Here is a 20467-nt window from a genome sequence, read left to right as displayed (position 1 = left end):
ACATTCACTAGTTGTATAGCCTTGGGAAAGTTACTAATCCTCTCTAAGCTTCAGTATTTTTCATTAATACTTACACCTACTTCAGAGGGTTGTCATGTGAAAAAATATGGTAATATAGAGTGCCTAACACAATGACAGTTGTAGAGACACCTGAAAGTGGTAGCTGTTTCATTATTATTTATGAAATAATAAATGCATGTGTGGTACTCTGATAATGTTGAAGTTCATCTCAAGCCTTCAAAACCTTTGTGAAATGGTTCAAGTAAGTGAGAAAGGAAAGGATGACCAACAACATGACAAGATTCAAAGAATGTGTGAGCATGAAGAATTCAATTTATCCACACAAGTCCAGAGAGCAGATTAGGACTATTAAGTGGATATTTAAGGGAAACTGCTTCTGTGTAACATATGGGAGAACATTCTAACCACCAATGTACCCAAAAACAGAACTGACTGCCCCAATGCACAGATGGCATGGCAGTCACTTCTCTTAAATTCAAGTCCCTTCCCATCCAAAAGAATCCTTGCTACTCTCTGATTACTAAGCATTTCCAATGAGTAAGATGAGCTCACCAACTCAGAGAATCACAGCTTACTTGAAGCCTTCTCTGACACAATTTCACACCTGTTCTTTTTCTTCTGTGGGACAAAACAAAAACAAACAAACAAACAAAAAAAAAAAACAAACAATTGAGATTCTTAAATTGCTAACCCATTTGCTTAACTCTATGACACAATTTTTTCACACTTTCTATCTTCAAAATTAGAATTATCTATAATCCAGTCAGCAGCCCATATGCTGTCATCTTCCTGTGCAGTCATGAACTTGTTCATAATGTTAATGATTTCATCAGTTCATTTAAACTGTGTGCACAGTTGTTGCTCCAGGTGTTGAGTTTAATTGCTGTTTCAAATCTCTTCAGTCGAATGACTTCAGAAAGATTACTCTGTTATTCAAGGTTCTCCAGAGAAACAGAAGCAACAGATTTAGTGTAAAGAAATTGATTCATGCAATCATGGGGGCTGGCAAGCTGGAACTCCCTAGGGCAGGCCGCAGGTTGAAAACTCCCATAGTAAAAGTGATGTTGAAGTCCTCAGTCTGAATTCCCCAGAGGAAGCTGCTGTCTGGAAATTCCAACAAGAGCCAATGGTGAAGTTGAGGCAGAAATTCTTCTGACTTCTGAAACTCTCAGTTCTGGCGTTTAAGCCTTTGAACTGATTGAATGAGGAGATTACCACATTGCTGAGGCCATCTCTTTTGTTGATTCTCGATGCAATCAACTGATGATAGATGCAAATCCTATCTACAAAATATCTTCACAGCAACAAGTAGGCCACTGTTGATCAAACAACCAGACACCATAATCTAGCTAAGTTGACTATATAAAATTGGCCGTCACAATTACACATCATGGAAACAAAAGTTACTGTGGTCACTGAAAGGTATAGAACAGCAGTGGGGGTGCAAATTTGATATTAGATAAGCAAATATTTGTCTTTGGAAGAGTGACCAAATTACATACTGTCTTTCAAAACAACACAGTATTAAATGTTAAGAAAGTATTACATCATAGCTTAATTAGCAGTGCTTTTTCTTTTCTCAGTAGTTAATAAAATAATGGTTCAATTTCCAATACATGGTATCTTAAACTCATTGCAATACAATGTTTAATGACTTCAGTGATTAGGTTAGGGTCATAAATCCTAAAAGCAATATAGCTATAAACAAGAAGTAAATGAATCTATTTAATTCAATCATGCTAAAAAGGAAAAAAAAAAAAAGCTGAAATCTTTTTCTAAGATCTGGATAGAACCAAAGGAAGTAGCAGGAAAAGAAATAGTTTTAGACAAAAAAATATGTTCAAGTCAATGATACCTTGCTTTTGTCTCTCCAGAAGAGTTAGAATCCCTCTCTATTGAATAATTATACACAGGGAACTTATTTATATCATGTGTGCTTGATTAGAGGGATGAATAGAGTGGGTTTGGGAAGAATGAAGAACGAAGGCAATGGATGGGCAGGAAAGGAAGGATGTGTGGAAACTGGGTAAGTGGAGCAAGTGAAGATGAGAAGCCACGAACATTCACTGAGAGCCCCTGCCTATGCTACAAGTTTTCATACTACATCATTAATTCACTCATTCACCAACTATTATTGAGTGCTTGGTATCTTCCAGGCACTGTACTGGGGCTTAGGATGCATCCACTTGCAAAACAGACAAAATATTTTGATTTCATCATCAAAAATATTTCATCATCAAAAATATTTGATTTCATAAAACTTTCCAGTGGCAGCAGTCGTGGAGGTGATGGTGATGGCAGACAACAAATAAACATTATAGATAGGTAAGTTATACATTGTTAGAAAATAAATGCTTTGGAAAAATAGAAGAGGGTAGGAGGGATGTGGGGTAGTTAGATGTGGAAGGAGATCACTATAAGTAGGGTGTTCATAAATGCCTCACTGGAAAGGTAACATTTAAGCAAAGGCTTGAATGAGGTAAGGAAGTAAGTTACGGAGAAACATGTTTGCCGGCAAATGAAACAGTCAATGCAAAGGCTCTAGGGAAGGAACATGCTTAGCATGTTCAATATTGCAAGGAAGCCTGTGAGGTAGGAACTGAGCCAGCAAGGATGGTGTGGGAGGGTGGGAAGGATGTGACGTCAGAGAGGAAACACAAACCCAGATCACGCAGAGCCTTTTCGGTTTATTGGTAGGAGTTCAGCTTCTACTCTGGATCATGTGGGGAGTTTTGAGCAGAGGGGTTAAAATGTCCATCAACAGATGAATGGATATACAAATATACAATGGAATATTCAGCCATAAAAAGGAATGAAGTGTCTACGTGATTTGTTTCTGTAAATCTACAACTGCTCTAATTTAAAAAAAAAAAAAAAAAAAAAAAGGAATGAAGTACTGATTACATGGTACAACATGGATAAACCTCAAAAATATTATGCTAAGTGAAATAAGCCAGACACCAAGGTCACATATTGTCTGATTCCATTTATAGAATAGGTAAACCCAGATATACATAAAGCAGACTAGTGGTTGCCAGGGGCTGGAGGAGGCAGAAATGGGGAGTATTGCTTAATAGGTATGGGGTTTCCTGCTGGGGTTGATGAAAATGTTTTGGAACTAGATAGAGGTGGAGGTTGCACAACATTGTTGACTGTACTAATTGCCACTGAATTGTTCACTTGAAAATGGTTAATTTCATATTATGGACTAGCACCTCAACAAAAAAGAAAGAAAAGAATGAAAAACAGCAACAGTAAACAAGGGAGCCCAGCTGCTGACATGGCAGGAGAGAAGGAAGTGACGCCTGAGTCATATTTATGCTTTTGGAAGAAGTGAAAGCATGACCTGGTTGCTTATTTCTCAGTTCAACCAGAAATTAGTGGAACTAAGAGAGAGGCCTTGACTGTCGTGTGTGACCAACTCAATATTCCTTTGGCTGAGTTAGGTGAGGCAACTTTTAAATCCTAAAATGCAGGGCAGAATGAAATACTTCGTATTACAGTTGAGGATTGTAGGTAGTCCTCAGAGCAGGTTCTCTGCACCTAGCGGTCCTCAGAGCAGCTCCGCTTTGCAGAGGAAGGAATGGGGGTTCAGGCCCAGGCATTTCCCACTGTCTGTGCAGCCTCCCACCACACCTGGAGATCAGGGCAAAAGAAGTGTCTGACTTGTGGGTGCATTACATAAAACAGTGACCTAAGCAAAAAGGAGGGGATGGAACAAGAAGAAACAACCTCAGGAATACTAAATTTAAATTTTTGTGGTGCTTTATAGTACTTACATATGCAGTCGAGTCTCATTATTTCCAATACCACGAACACTGAATAAGCAAATACTAAGTCCTCGCTCCTAGAGAAAATACAGGGGGAGTTCCTGCAAGCCTGTGATCACACATTTTCATCAGACAATCAATACATAGCCTTGTTTTTATGTGGGTTTGCTTTAAAGACTTCTTATTTAAGATATGTTGCTGATTCATTAACATCAAGTTCACGGCCCAACAGCACTAAAACTCATGTCTGAAAGAAGTTTATTTAAACACATGAATTTTTCTCCCTAAGGACATCACAGCGCTCAGGAACTTTAGGCAGCACTTCAACACTGTGCTTGGAGGGCATTTTAAACAGCAAATCACCACAAAAAGCAGAACTGTACAAACAACATGACACTAAATAGAACACCAAAAGAATGCTGCTTACAGTATAAGTGGAAACAAGCAGGCAAACGTCGCCTCAGCTGAAACGTGGGCGTCAGGTGACTCAAATTTTTCGCCACTCTATGCTTGTCTGCAAATGACCATAAAAACACCATGAGTATTGATTTGGGGTTACAAGCAAATTTTAGCAAGTAGGCAAATTCACAAATTCATAATCCACAAATGATGAGGATGAGGATCAACTGCACATTATAACAATATCTAATTTTTATTATAGTACTTCACAAAGACATTCCTTTTCTTTGTCTTCCCACACTGTTGTAAGATAAAGGAGGTCTGTTTTCTCTAGTTTTCAGGTGAGAAAGCTGAGGCTGAAAGAATTTAAGTGACCTGCCTGGAGTCACAAAGCCAAGAGGTAGCAAACCTTGAGGTCTTGAACCACAAATCCAGAGATCCTTCCACTGTACCATCTTGCTTCTAGGTGAATAAATGAATATAAGCTATATATGATTTCAAGATCTTCCTGTAGGCAGTGAGAATAAACCTACCTTAAACTGTTTGCACATTCCAGTAGCTATTATGCAATAATGTGCTGTTGTCAACTCTATACTTTGTAGGTTGTTGGTTATTTTAGTATATTTTAGATTAGAAGGATACATATTGATCATTCATTCTCTGACTAATGAAAGGTACATCATCAGCAGAGCCTGTCAAGAGTATGGTACCTTAACCCTGATTTCAAACATAAAGTCAGAAGCAGACTTCCCATAACAGCCCACCACAAAGGATTACAGAAAACAGGTCTCTGTTTCTCTCTCTTTGCTCTTAGCCCACGAATAAAAAGGAAAAAAGGGATTTACACTGCACACACCCAAGCACATATGACTTGAAAATAGCCATTGCATCTCATTTTCCAAGTGCATCAAAAAGAACGTTCACAGTAATAGAGCAATAACAGCAAGATTTGAGGTGGAGTTTAGAATTTTTTATCAAATTTTTTAATTCCTGGTCATCTCTTCAGCCCTGTGTCCTGGGGTGATCAGCATAAGCAAGTGATAGACTGTCCTCAGGCATCTGAGGGGGTCACTAGTGTAGTGGTTCGGAGCTGTATGTACCCCAGAAAAATATGTTCTTAAAGTTAATCCCTTCCTCTGTTTGTGAACCCATCGTAAGTAGGACCTTTTGAGGATGGCTACTTCAGTTAAGGTGTTGACCCACCTCAATCAGGATGAGTTTTTGTTTTTTTTAAAATAAATTCAAACTTACAGGAACAGTTGCAAAAATAATACAAACCCCATACACAGAACTCCAGCATATCCCAACCCCCCTCCCACCGATAACCTGATCTATCAACTTTAATATTTTGTCACTTTACCATTTCTTTCTTTCGCTCCCTATCATCCATCATCTATTGCTCTGTCTTCTGAACATGAGAGCAAGTTGCACACATCCTTGGACAAATAATATATTCACATATACATTTCCTATGAACAAGAATATTCATTTATGTTATCACATTAAGTGTAGTTAAGAAGTCCAAGAAATTTAACATTGATATAAAGCTTACATTCTACATTTCATTTTTTTCTTATGTCCCAATTGTATTCTTTTGAGCCTTTCCCTCTTCTATTCTTAGATCTCACCCAGGATCCTCTATTGGCATTTAAGTGTCATTATCTATTTAGACTGTCTTTTTTTTTCAGTTTGTGGAAACATATATACAGCATAAATCTTCCATTCCAACCACTCCCAAGCATTCCATTAGTGGGATTACTCACATCACAATGTTGCAATGCCATCACCTTCCCACCATCCATTACTAGAAATTTCCCTTCACCCCCAACAGAAACCCTACACTCATTTCTTATTAACTTCCCAATGCCTCCTTCCCCCACTTCTCATAATCCATACTCTACTTTTCATCTCTATGATCATATTCTCTGATAATTTCTTTGTGTTTACCATGGGGCTTCAATTTAACATCTTAAGTCTATAACAATCTTGTTTTCTTTGATACCAACTTAACTTCAGTAGGACACATAAACTATGTTCCTATACTCCTCCATTCCCCCACCTGTATGTAGTTCTTGTCAAAAATTACATATTTTACATTAAGTCCAAAACCACTGATTTATCATTACATTTTATGTATTTTAGTTCCTGTAGGAAGTAAATAGTGGAGTTACAAATCAAAAATACAGTAGTATTGGTATTTATATTTACCATGTGATTTTACTGGAAATCTTTATTTCTTCATGTGGTTTCAGTTAATTGTTTAGTGTCTCTTCCTTTCAGCCTGCACAATTACCTTTAGCATTTTTTATAGGACTGATCTACTGGTGATGAAAGTCCCTCAGCTTTTGATTATCCGGGAATGTTTTCATTTTTAACCACCAGGTATTTGTGAATTTTCTAAGACTCTGATGGTTATTGACTTCTATTTGTATTCCATTGTGGTCAGAGAATGTGCTTTGAATAATTTCAATTTTTTTAAAATTTATTGAGGCTTGTTTTATGTCCCAGCCTATGGTCTATTCTGAAGAAAGTTCCCTGATCACTAGAGAAGAATATGTATCTTGGTGATTTGGGATGTAATGTTCTATATATGTCTGTTAAATTTCTCTATATCTCTCTTTCCTTTCTTTGTTTCTCTGTCAGTAGGGCTTCCCTTTACTATCTGAAAGTAGGGGCAGGTCTTTTATTAGCAAAATATCTCAGCATTTGTCTATGAAAAATTAAGCTCTCCCTCAAATTTGAAGAGAGTTTGCTGGATAAAGTATTCTTGGTTGGAAATTTTTCTCTCTCAGAATTTTAAATATGTCATGTCACTGCCTTCTCACCTCCATGGTGGCTGCTGAGTAGTCACTACTTAGCCTTATGTTGTTTCCTTTGTAGTGGTGAGTTGCTTTTCTCTTGCTGCTTTCAGAACTTGCTCCTTCTATTCAGTATTTGACAGTCTGATCAGAATTTGTCTTGGAGTGGGTTTATTGGATTTATTCTATTTGGCGTTTGCTGAGCATTTATCCTTGTGTATTTATATAGTGTCGAAGGTTTGGGAAGTTTTCCCCAACAATTTCTTTGAATACTTTTTCTAGACCTTTACCCTTCTCTTCCCCTTCTTGGGACACCAATGAGTCTTATATTTGGACATTTTATTTTATCTATCATATCCCTGAGATCCATTTCGATTTTTTCGATTTTTTTCCCCATTCTTTCTTTTGTTCTTTCATTTTCCGTTCTGTGGTTCTCGAGGTCGCTGAGTTGTTGTTCAGCTTCCTCTAGTCTTGTACTATGAGTATCAGGATGAGTTTTATTCCTATTACTGGAGTCCTTTATAAGGGAATATAATTTATAAGAGAATAAAAGAGAGAGAAAGCCACAGAAGCAAGAAGCTGAAATCAAAGAACTCAGAAGAGAAGGGAGAGATCAGCAGATGCTACCATGTGTCAGGGGAACCAAAGATTACTGATCAGGAAGAAAGCATCACCTTAATGATGCCTTGATTTGGACATTTTCCAAGCCTCAAAACAATAAGCAAATAATTCCCACTGTTGAACCCAACCCATTTCTTGGCACTTGCCTAGGAAACTAAAACAACTAGCGATACGATGTCTCCCTGAAGGGCTTCTTCACAAATAGCCTATGGTCCTACCGGATCTTGCCTATTCTCCTTACCTTTCTGGCCTCTTCTACTGCTCTCCCCCTCGCTCACCCACTTTAGCTACAGTAGCCTCCTCGCTGCTCTTCAGACCCACTGAGCATGCCTGTATCTCAGAGCCTCTGCCTTTGCTGTTCCTTCTCCAGAAGTACTATTCTCCCAGACCTCTGTAAAGCTAGCTCTTCCAAAACTTTCAAGTCTTTCCTCAAGTGCCACCTTCTCAGCAAGGTTTTCCCTACATACCCTGACTAGAATTCATCACACTGCCTATCCTTTCCACTTTTCTCTTCTTTATTTTTTCCAAAGCCCTTATCGTTTCCTAACCATACCATATATTTTACCATATATTTTTGCCTATATATTTTTGTTTACTGTCTATCTCCCTTCACTAAAATCTAAGCTCTATCAGGGCAAGGACTTTTGTCTTCTTGTCCATTACTGTTTCCCCAGTTCTGAAAAGGGACTGGCACATAGTATGTGCCCAATAAATACCTGTTGGCTTCTTGGATATACCCCATATGATCACCACACAATGCCCTGTGAGGAAAGAAAAGACCAAAGGGTAATCAGGGCTCTGAGAGGAAGGCAGGAAGAATATTGGTGCTTACATGAAGATGAGAAACTCTGCTCTGGGAAGGCATCTCTAGATGTTTCTCCTTGACCCACTTCTGAGCTTTGTTGGTCAGCCACAAGCATCTCTTTATCTTCTGATTTTGTCTGTGAGGTCTATAAAGCCCACATTGGGCATCCTCTCCCCGGCCTTCATCATTATTTCCTGTCTTTCCTCAGCATTTCAAACCAAACCAGTAGTATAGGAGGGTCAGACCAGCTGAGCAGCTGGGTTAGTTGGTAACCTCTAGTGCAGCTGTGGGTTAGGTGATGTTGGATATTTCTATTTGTTGTGTATCGTTTCTCTCATGTCTTCCTACACATCAGCTGGTCACCTTACTGCAGTTAAATACATCTGTGTTCTTTGTATTGCAAGGACTGGGAGCTCTCATGCAACTTGTTCTTGGTACTCATGTCTTCCAGGTGACTGCCCTGAATTAATACATTCATTAATTCTTTCAACATGCAAAAAAATATTTACTGAAAACCTACTATAAGTCAGGCATTATTCTAGCCAGTAAGTGAAATAGAACAAAATCCTTATCTTCATGGAGCCAGATTCTAGCAGAAACTAGAACGGAGGCAAAGCTTGAGCACTGTTTCTTAGGATGCAGTGAGAATGAGAGAAAAGAGAAATGAGACCAACAGGATGGGAAGCAAATTCATGGAGGTGCATTGCTGAGTCAACCAGTGCTTTATGACAAGAGGCAATCAGTCTCTTGGCCATGTAGGACAGCTACAGATGGTCTGTATAGAAATACCAAGCCTTGGATCAGACCAAGGGGAGGAAGGAAGTAGATGAAAATTATAAGCCATCTTCCTCCCATGAAGGTTAGTCCCATTTGGAGTTAACTTCACACCTCTGGGTAATATCTGGCTGCTTCAGCAACCAAGAGGAAGACAGATCCTACAACCAACCCACGGAACTTTATCTAATCCCAAATTGCTCTCTGCAGTGGTAGCTGGGAACAAGAGAGCCCATGAGAATCTGATTCAAAGATTTACTTTCTATTGTTTAAAAAAATTCATTGTAATCAAGAAATGGCTAAGAAGAGGAAACAGTTTTATAGTCATGGCACAGGTAATTTTAATGCAATTTTGTTAACTATGGGTCAGATTTGATGCTGAATACATTTACCATTCTGCCATTTATAGCAGATCTTATCAGTTGCCCACAAAGCCATTCCCTTTTAGCCTAGTTCACAGAACCGTGCCTAGTGCCAAAAATGAACTGTGGAGACTGGGGGCAAGATGGCAGACTGGTGAGCTGTATGTTTTAGTTACTCCTCCAGGAAAGTAGGTAGAAAGCCAGGAACTGCGTGGACTGGACACCACAGAGCAATCTGACTTTGGGCATACTTCATACAACACTCATGAAAACGTGGAACTGCTGAGATCAGCAAAATCTGTAAGTTTTTGCGGCCAGGGGACCCGCGCCCCTCCCTGCCAGGCTCAGTCCCGTGGGAGGAGGGGCTGTCAGCTCCAGGAAGGAGAAGGGAGAAGTGCAGTGGCAGCCCTTATCGGAAACCCATTCTACTGATCCAAAATCCAACCATAGATAGACTGAGACCAGACACCAGAGAATCTGAGAGCAGCCAGCCCAGCAGAGAGGAGACAGGCATAGAAAAAAAAAAAACCACGAAAAACTCCAAAATAAAAGCGGAGGATTTTTGGAGTTCTGGTGAACATAGAAAGGGGAAGGGCCCTGAGGCGCATATGCAAATCCCGAAGAAAAGCTGATCTCTCTGCCCTGTGGACCTTTCCTTAATGGCCCTGGTTGCTTTGTCTCTTAGCATTTCAATAACCCATTAGATCTCTGAGGAGGGCCCGTTTTGTTTTTCTTTTTTCTGTTTGTTTTTTTAATCCTTTTTTCTTTTTCTAAAACAATTACTCTAAGATGCCCAATACAGAAAGCTTCAAAGACTTGCTATTTGGGCAGGTCAAGTCAAGAGCAGAACTAGGAGAGCTCTGAGACAAAACGCAATAATCCAGTGGCTGACAAAATTCACTAAACACCACAACTTCCCAAGAAAACGGGGGTGTCCGCTCACAGCCATCATCCTGGTGGACAGGAAACACTCCTGCCCATCGCCAGCCCCATAGCCCAGAACTGCCCCAGACAACCCAGTGTGACGGAAGTGCTTCAAATAACAGGCACACACCACAAAACTGGGCGTGGACATTAGCCTTCCCTGCAACCTCAGCTGATTGTCCCAGAGTTGGGAAGGTAGAGCAGTGTGAATTAACAAAGCCCCATTCAGCCATCATTTCAGCAGACTGGGAGCCTCCCTACACAGCCCAGCAGCCCAGAAACTGCCCTGGGGGGACGGCACTCACCTGTGACATAGCACAGTCATCCCTCAACAGAGGACCCGGGGTGCACGGCCTGGAAGAGGGGCCCACTTGCAAGTCTCTGGAGCCATATGCCAATACCAAGTACTTGTGGGTCAGTGGCAGAGACAAACTGTGGCAGGACTGAACTGAAGGATTAGACTATTGCAGCAGCTTTAAAAACTCTAGGATCACCAGGGAGATTTGATGGTTAGAGCCACCCCCCCCTCCCTGACTGCCCAGAAACACGCCCCATATACAGGGCAGGCAAACACCAACTACACACGCAAGCTTGGTACACCAATTGGACCCCACAAGACTCACTCCCCCACTCACCAAAAAGGCTAAGCAGGGGAGAACTGGCTTGTGGAGAACAGGTGGCTCGTGGACGCCACCTGCTGGTTAGTTAGAGAAAGTGTACTCCACAAAGCTGTAGATCTGATAAATTAGAGATAAGTACTTCAATTGGTCTACAAATCCTAAAAGAACCCTATCAAGTTCAGCAAATGCCACGAGGCAAAAAAAAAACAGAAAATTATAAAGCATATGAAAAACCAGACGATATGGATAACCCAATCCCAAGCACCCAAATCAAAAGACCAGAAGAGACACAGCACCTAGAGCAGCTACTCAAAGAACTAAAGATGAACAATGAGACCATAGTACGGGAGATAAAGGAAATCAAGAAGACCCTAGAAGAGCATAAAGAAGACATTGCAAGACTAAATAAAAAAATGGATGATCTTATGGAAATTAAAGAAACTGTTGACCAAATTAAAAAGATTCTGGACACTCATAGTACAAGACTAGAGGAAGTTGAACAACGAATCAGTGACCTGGAAGATGACAGAATGGAAAATGAAAGCATAAAAGAAAGAATGGGGAAAAAAATTGAAAAAATCGAAATGGACCTCAGGGATATGATAGATAATATGAAACGTCCAAATATAAGACTCATTGGTGTCCCAGAAGGGGAAGAAAAGGGTAAAGGTCTAGGAAGAGTATTCAAAGAAATTGTTGGGGAAAACTTCCCAAATCTTCTAAACTACATAAATACACAAATCATAAATGCTCAGCAAACTCCAAATAGAATAAATCCAAATAAACCCACTCCGAGACATATACTGATCACACTATCAAACACAGAAGAGAAGGAGCAAGTTCTGAAAGCAGCAAGAGAAAAGCAATTCACCACATACAAAGGAAACAGCATAAGACTAAGTGGTGACTACTCAGCAGCCACCATGGAGGCGAGAAGGCAGTGGCACGATATATTTAAAATTCTGAGTGAGAAAAATTTCCAGCCAAGAATACTTTATCCAGCAAAGCTCTCCTTCAAATTTGAGGGAGAGCTTAAATTTTTCACAGACAAACAAATGCTGAGAGAATTTGCTAACAAGAGACCTGCCCTACTGGAGATACTAAAGGGAGCCCTACACACAGAGAAACAAAGAAAGGACAGAGAGACCTGGAGAAAGGTTCAGTACTAAAGAGATTCGGTATGGGTAGAATAAAGGATATTAATAGACAGAGGGGAAAAATATGACAAACATAAACCAAAGGATAAGATGGCTGATTCAAGAAATGCCTTCACGGTTATAACGTTGAATGTAAATGGATTAAACTCCCCAATTAAAAGATATAGATTCGCAGAATGGATCAAAAAAAATGAACCATCAATATGTTGCATACAAGAGACTCATCTTAGACACAGGGACACAAAGAAACTGAAAGTGAAAGGATGGAAAAAAATATTTCATGCAAGCTACAGCCAAAAGAAAGCAGGTGTAGCAATATTAATCTCAGATAAAATAGACTTCAAATGCAGGGATGTTTTGAGAGACAAAGAAGGCCACTACATACTAATAAAGGGGCAATTCAGCAAGAAGAAATAACAATCGTAAATGTCTATGCACCCAACCAAGGTGCCACAAAATACATGAGAGAAACACTGGCAAAACTAAAGGAAGCAATTGATGTTTCCACAATAATTGTGGGAGACTTCAACACATCACTCTCTCCTATAGATAGATCAACCAGACAGAAGACCAATAAGGAAATTGAAAACCTAAACAATCTGATAAATGAATTAGATTTAACAGACATATACAGGACATTACATCCCAAATCACCAGGATACACATACTTTTCTAGTGCTCATGGAACTTTCTCCAGAATAGATCATATGCTGGGACATAAAACAAGCCTCAATAAATTTAAAAAGATTGAAATTATTCAAAGCACATTCTCTGACCACAATGGAATACAATTAGAAGTCAATAACCATCAGAGACTTAGAAAATTCACAAATACCTGGAGGTTAAACAACACACTCCTAAACAATCAGTGGGTTAAAGAAGAAATAGCAAGAGAAATTGCTAAATATATAGAGACGAATGAAAATGAGAACACAACATACCAAAACCTATGGGATGCAGCAAAAGCAGTGCTAAGGGGGAAATTTATAGCACTAAACGCATATATTAAAAAGGAAGAAAGAGCCAAAATCAAAGAACTAATGGATCAACTGAAGAAGCTAGAAAATGAACAGCAAACCAATCCTAAACCAAGTACAAGAAAAGAATTAACAAGGATTAAAGCAGAAATAAATGACATAGAGAACAAAAAAACAATAGAGAGGATAAATATCACCAAAAGTTGGTTCTTTGAGAAGATCAACAAGATTGACAAGCCCCTAGCTAGACTGACAAAATCAAAAAGAGAGAAGACCCATATAAACAAAATAATGAATGAAAAAGGTGACATAACTGCAGATCCTGAAGAAATTAAAAAAATTATAAGAGGATACTATGAACAACTGTATGGCAACAAACTGGATAATGTAGAGGAAATGGACAATTTCCTGGAAACATATGAACAACCTAGACTGACCAGAGAAGAAATAGAAGACCTCAACCACCCATCACAAGCAAAGAGATCCAATCAGTCATCAAAAATCTTCCCACAAATAAATGCCCAGGGCCAGATGGCTTCACAGGGGAATTCTACCAAACTTTCCAGAAAGAACTGACACCAATCTTACTCAAACTCTTTCAAAACATTGAAGAAAATGGAACACTACCTAACTCATTTTATGAAGCTAACATCAATCTAATACCAAAACCAGGCAAAGATGTTACAAAAAAGGAAAACTACCGGCCAATCTCCCTAATGAATATAGATGCAAAAATCCTCAACAAAATACTTGCAAATCGAATCCAAAGACACATTAAAAAAATCATACACCATGACCAAGTGGGGTTTATTCCAGGCATGCAAGGATGGTTCAACATAAGAAAATCAATCAGTGTATTACAACACATTAACAAGTCAAAAGGGAAAAATCAATTGATCATCTCAATAGATGCTGAAAAAGCATTTGACAAAATCCAACATCCCTTTTTGATAAAAACACATCAAAAGGTAGGAATTGAAGGAAACTTCCTCAACATGATAAAGAGCATATATGAAAAACCCACAGCCAGCATAGTACTCAATGGTGAGAGACTGAAAGCCTTCCCTCTAAGATCAGGAACAAGACAAGGATGCCCGCTGTCACCACTGTTATTCAACATTGTGCTGGAAGTGCTAGCCAGGGCAATCCGGCAAGACAAAGAAATAAAAGGCGTCCAAATTGGAAAAGAAGAAGTAAAACTGTCATTGTTTGCAGATGATATGATCTTATATCTAGAAAACCCTGAGAAATCGACGATACAGCTACTAGAGCTAATAAACAAATTTAGCAAAGTAGCGGGATACAAGGTTAATGCACATAAGTCAGTAATGTTTCTATATGCTAGAAATGAACAAACCGAAGAAACACTCAAGAAAAAGATACCATTTTCAATAGCAACTAAAAAAATCAAGTACCTAGGAATAAACTTAACCAAAGATGTAAAAGACCTATACAAAGAAAACTACATAACTCTACTAAAAGAAATAGAAGGGGACCTTAAAAGATGGAAAAATATTCCATGTTCATGGATAGGAAGACTAAATGTCATTAAGATGTCAATTCTACCCAAACTCATCTACAGATTCAATGCAATCCCAATCAAAATTCCAACAACCTACTTTGCAGACTTAGAAAAGCTAGTTATCAAATTTATTTGGAAAGGGAAGATGCCTCGAATTGCTAAAGACACTCTAAAAAAGAAAAACGAAGTGGGAGGACTTACACTCCCTGACTTTGAAGCTTATTATAAAGCCACAGTTGCCAAAACAGCATGGTACTGGCACAAAGATAGACATATAGATCAATGGAATCGAATTGAGAATTCAGAGATAGACCCTCAGATCTATGGCCGACTGATCTTTGATAAGGCCCCCAAAGTCACTGAACTGAGTCATAATGGTCTTTTCAACAAATGGGGCTGGGAGAGTTGGATATCCATATCCAAAAGAATGAAAGAGGACCCCTACCTCACCCCTACACAAAAATTAACTCAAAATGGACCAAAGATCTCAATATAAAAGAAAGTACCATAAAACTCCTAGAAGATAATGTAGGAAAACATCTTCAAGACCTTGTATTAGGCGGCCACTTCCTAGACTTTACACCCAAAGCACAAGCAACAAAAGAGAAAATAGATAAATGGGAACTCCTCAAGCTTAGAAGTTTCTGCACCTCAAAGGAATTTCTCAAAAAGGTAAAGAGGCAGCCAACTCAATGGGAAAAAATTTTTGGAAACCATGTATCTGACAAAAGACTGATATCTTGCATATATAAAGAAATCCTACAACTCAATGACAATAGTACAGTCGGCCCAATTATAAAATGGGCAAAAGATATGAAAAGACAGTTCTCTGAAGAGGAAATACAAATGGCCAAGAAACACATGAAAAAATGTTCAGCTTCACTAGCTATTAGAGAGATGCAAATTAAGACCGCAATGAGATACCATCTAACACCGGTTAGAATGGCTGCCATTAAACAAACAGGAAACTACAAATGCTGGAGGGGATGTGGAGAAATTGGAACTCTTATTCACTGTTGGTGGGACTGTATAATGGTTCAGCCACTCTAGAAGTCAGTCTGGCAGTTCCTTAGAAAACTAGATATAGAGTTACCATTCGATCCAGCAATTGCACTTCTCGGTATATACCCGGAAGATCGGAAAGCAGTGACACGAACAGATATCTGCACGCCAATGTTCATAGCAGCATTATTCACAATTGCCAAGAGATGGAAACAACCCAAATGTCCTTCAACAGATGAGTGGATAAATAAAATGTGGTATATACACACGATGGAATACTACGCGGCAGTAAGAAGGAACGATCTCGTGAAACATATGACAATATGGATGAACCTTGAAGACATAATGCTAAGTGAAATAAGCCAGGCACAAAAAGAGAAATATTATATGCTACCACTAATGTGAACTTTGAAAAATGTAAAACAAATGGCTTATAATGTAGAATGTAGGGGAACTACCAATAGAGAGCAATTAAGGAAGGGGGAACAATAATCCAAGAAGAACAGATAAGCTATTTAACGTTCTGGGGATGCCCAGGAATGACTATGGTTAATTTCTGATGGATATAGTAGGAGCAAGTTCACAGAAATGTTGCTATATTAGGTAACTTTCTTGGGGTAAAGTAGGAACATGTTGGAAGTTAAGCAGTTATCTTAGGTTAGTTATCTTTTTCTTACTCCCTTGTTATGGTCTCTTTGAAATGTTTTTTTATTGTATGTTTGTTTTCTTTTTAACTTTTTCTTCATACAGTTGATTTAAAAAAGAAGGGAAAGTTAAAAAAAAAAAAAAAAAAAACAAGGAAAAAAAAAAGATGCAGTGCCCCCTTGAGGAGCCTGTGGAGAATGCAGGGGTATTCGCCTACCCCACCTCCATGGTTGCTAACATGACCACAGATATAGGGGACTGGTGGTTTGATGGGTTGAGCCCTCTACCACAGGTTTTACCCTTGGGAAGACGGTTGCTGCAAAGGAGAGGCTAGGCCTCCCTATGGTTGTGCCTAAGAGCCTCCTCCCGAATGCCTCTTTGTTGCTCAGATGTGGCCCTCTCTCTCTGGCTAAGCCAACTTGAAAGGTGAAATCACTGCCCTCCCCACTACGTGGGACCAGACACCCAGGGGAGTGAATCTCCCTGGCAACGTGGAATATGACTCCCGGGGAGGAATGTAGACCTGGCATCGTGGGACGGAGAACATCTTCTTGACCAAAAGGGGGAGGTGAAAGGAAATGAAATAAGCTTCAGTGGCAGAGAGAATCCAAAAGGAGCCGAGAGGTCACTCTGGTGGGCACTCTTACGCACACTTTAGACAACCCTTTTTAGGTTCTAAAGAATTGGGGTAGCTGGTGGTGGATACCTGAAACTATCAAACTACAACCCAGAACCCATGAATCTCGAAGACAGTTGTATAAAAATGTAGCTTATGAGGGGTGACAAGGGGATTGGGAAAGCCATAAGGACCACACTCCACTTTGTCTAGTTTATGGATGGATGAGTAGAAAAATAGGGGAAGGAAACAAAGAGACAAAGGTACCCAGTGTTCTTTTTTACTTCAATTGCTCTTTTTCACTCTAATTATTATTCTTGTTATTCTTGTGTGTGTGCTAATGAAGGTGTCAGGGTTTGATTTGGGTGATGAATGTACAACTATGTAATGGTACTGTGAACAATCGAAAGTACGATTTGTTTTGTATGACTGCGTGGTATATGAATATATCTCAATAAAATGAAGATTAAAAAAAAAAAAAAAAAAGACATAATGCTGAGCAAAATAAGCCAGGCACAAAAAGAGAGATATTGTATGTTACCACTAATGTGAATTCTGTGAAAAATGTACAATGTTTTATACTGTAGAATGTAGGGGACCTAGAGATACCAAGTAGTGGAGGGGGAATGATAATCTAATAAGAACAGATAAACTATGGAGGGTAATCTCAATGTTATGGGAATGCTCAGGAATGATTATGGTTTGTAAACTTTCTTGGATATAGTAAGATCATGTTGGAAGCAATAGAGTTATTTTAGGTTTTTTTTTTTTCTCTTATTCCTTTGTTTTCTTAGAGGTTGTTAATTTTCTTGGGGTATGGTAGGAACATGTTGGAAGCAAAGTAGTTATTTTAGGTTATTTGTTTTCCTTAATCCATTGCTTTGTTTGAAATGTTGTGGGGGTTTTTTGGTTGTTGTTTGCCTGTTTGTTTTTAATTTTTTGATAAACAAAGTTAAAAAATTGAAAAAAATTCAGTAGAAAAATGGGAGCAAAAACTAAATGACAAATAGGGTGGGATGGGGGGATGGTTTGGGTATTCTCTTTTCACTTTTATTTTTTATTCTTATTCTGATTCTTTCTGATGTAAGGAAAATGTTCAGAAATAGATTGTGGTGATGAACGCATAACTATATGATCATACTGTGAACAGTTGATTGTATACCATGGATGACTGTATGGTTTGTGAATATATTTCAATAAAACTGAATTAAAAAAAAAATGAACTGTGAATGATTTAAGCTTTAAAATGTTGTGGAGGAGGAGGAAGAGGAAGAGAATATGTTAAAAAAAAAAAAACATATATCGCCCACAAAGCCTAAATATTTACTCTTTGGCCCTTTACAGAAAAAGTTTCCTGACCCCTCATCTAAACCAATAATTGCTATGAGTACATGAGCCATTTCTGGTCAAAAAGGTACATTTGCTTGGAGTGGGTCCATAGCTTGGTAGAGTAAATATGCTTCTCCCTACACTCCATCCTGAGGGGAGGGGAAGTGAGCTGTGGAGTGCTGCACACTATTTGTCCTTTCTGAACACCATTAGAATTCAATTTAGAGAATTCCACTTCCAGCCAAGATGCAGTAACAGGGACCAGATTTACCCTCTCTATTAGTTTCCTAGGGCATAGGGACAAAGTACCGCAAACTTGGTGACTTAAGACAACAGAAATTTTTTCTCTCATAGTTCTGGAGGCTAGAAGACCAAAACCAAGGTGTTAGCAGGGCAGTGCTCCCTCTGAAGGCACTAGGGAAGAATCCTTCCTTGCCTCTTTTTTTTTTAAAATTAAATTCAGTTTTACTGAGATATATTCACATACCATACAGTCATCCATGGGGTACAATCAACTGTTCATAGTAGCACCATAAAGTTATACACTCATGACCCCAATTTATTTTTTAACATTTTCCTTACACCAGAAAGAATCAGAATAAGAATAAAAAATAAAAGTAAAAAAGAACACCCAAATCATCCCACCCTATTTTTCATTTAGTTTTTGTCCCCATTTTTCTACTCATCCATCCATAAACTGGATAAAGGGAGTGCGATCCACAAGGTTTTCACAATCACAGTTGCCCATTGTAAGCTACATTGTCATACAATCGTCTCCAAGAGTCAGGGCTACTGGGTTCGGGTTTGATAGCTTCAGGTATTTACTTCTAGCTATTCCAATACATTAAAACCTAAAATGTGTTATCTATATAGTGCGGAACAATGTCCACCAGAATGACCTCTCGACTCCATTTGAAATCTCTCAGCCAGCGAAACTTTATTTCATTTCATTTTGCATCCCCCTTTTGGTCAAAAAGATGTTCTCAATCCTATGAAGCTGAGTCCAGGTTCATCCCCAGGAGTCATATCCTGCGTTGCCAGGGAGATTTACACCCCTGGGAGTCAGGTCCCACATAGAGGGGGAGAGCAGTGAGTTCACCCGTCAAGTTGGCTTAGCTAAAGAGAGAGGGCCACATTTGAGCAACAAAGAGGTACTCGGGGGAGACTCTTAGGCACAATTATAAGCAGTTTTAGCCTCTCCTTTGCAGTAACAAGCTTCATAAGGGAAGCTCCAAGATAGAGGGCTCAGCATACCAAACCATCAGTCCTCAATGTTTGTGAGAACATCAGCAAACAACCCAGGTGAGGAAGTCCAACACTTCCACATTTCCCCCCAGCTCCTCAGGGGGGGCCTGTGTATATATTTTTATTCTCTGCCCAAATTACTTTGAGATGTATTGCTATGTCACTCTAACCTATACAAACCTACCACATCTCACTTGCTATTCAAAGTTCCATGAGTTATGTTGTTTGAACAAACTGACTATAGAAGTTATATTGTTTAGAAAATATAGATTCTGCACCAAATAAGCATCTCTTCCCTTGATCTCACATGGAATTTGAAGTTTTAAAACACAGTCAGTTTCGATCTTTACCCTTTGGCCTGATTTGCCCTAGTCTTAACCAGATCTGCTTCATTCATATCTCTAATTGAAGTCTAGGCTCTTTTTCAGATTTTTTTTTTTTTTTAACAGTTGCTGTATGTGCTAGTACTGACATTCATATCTGCCAAGCTCTAGCTCTGAGATTCAGTTGTCACATAGACACCCAACGTTCCTGAGACCAATCAGGTTATACCCAAAGGGATCAGCATCTCAGAGTTTGGAGATAGCCATTACAATTCAGGAATAGATGTGACTGCTGTACTAGCTTACGATCTAGGGACCATTAAAATAATGGTTACCCTGTTAGGCTGTGCTCTAAGATTCAATTCTGAGTTTACACATCGTAGTTAGTCCATATTGGTGAGGCATTATAGTGTTTGCCTTTGTTTCTGGTCCTCGCCTCTTTTTAGCTTCTGGTGGTTGCCAGCAATACTTGACATTACTTGGCGTGTAGATAGATCACTCCAAACTCTGCCTTCCTTGTCACATTCTTCCCTCCATGTCTGTGTCTCTAGGTCCAA

Source organism: Choloepus didactylus, chromosome 8 (genome assembly GCF_015220235.1).
Source record: "Choloepus didactylus isolate mChoDid1 chromosome 8, mChoDid1.pri, whole genome shotgun sequence".
NCBI lineage: Eukaryota > Metazoa > Chordata > Mammalia > Pilosa > Megalonychidae > Choloepus > Choloepus didactylus.
This window is presented reverse-complemented; position numbering follows the sequence as displayed.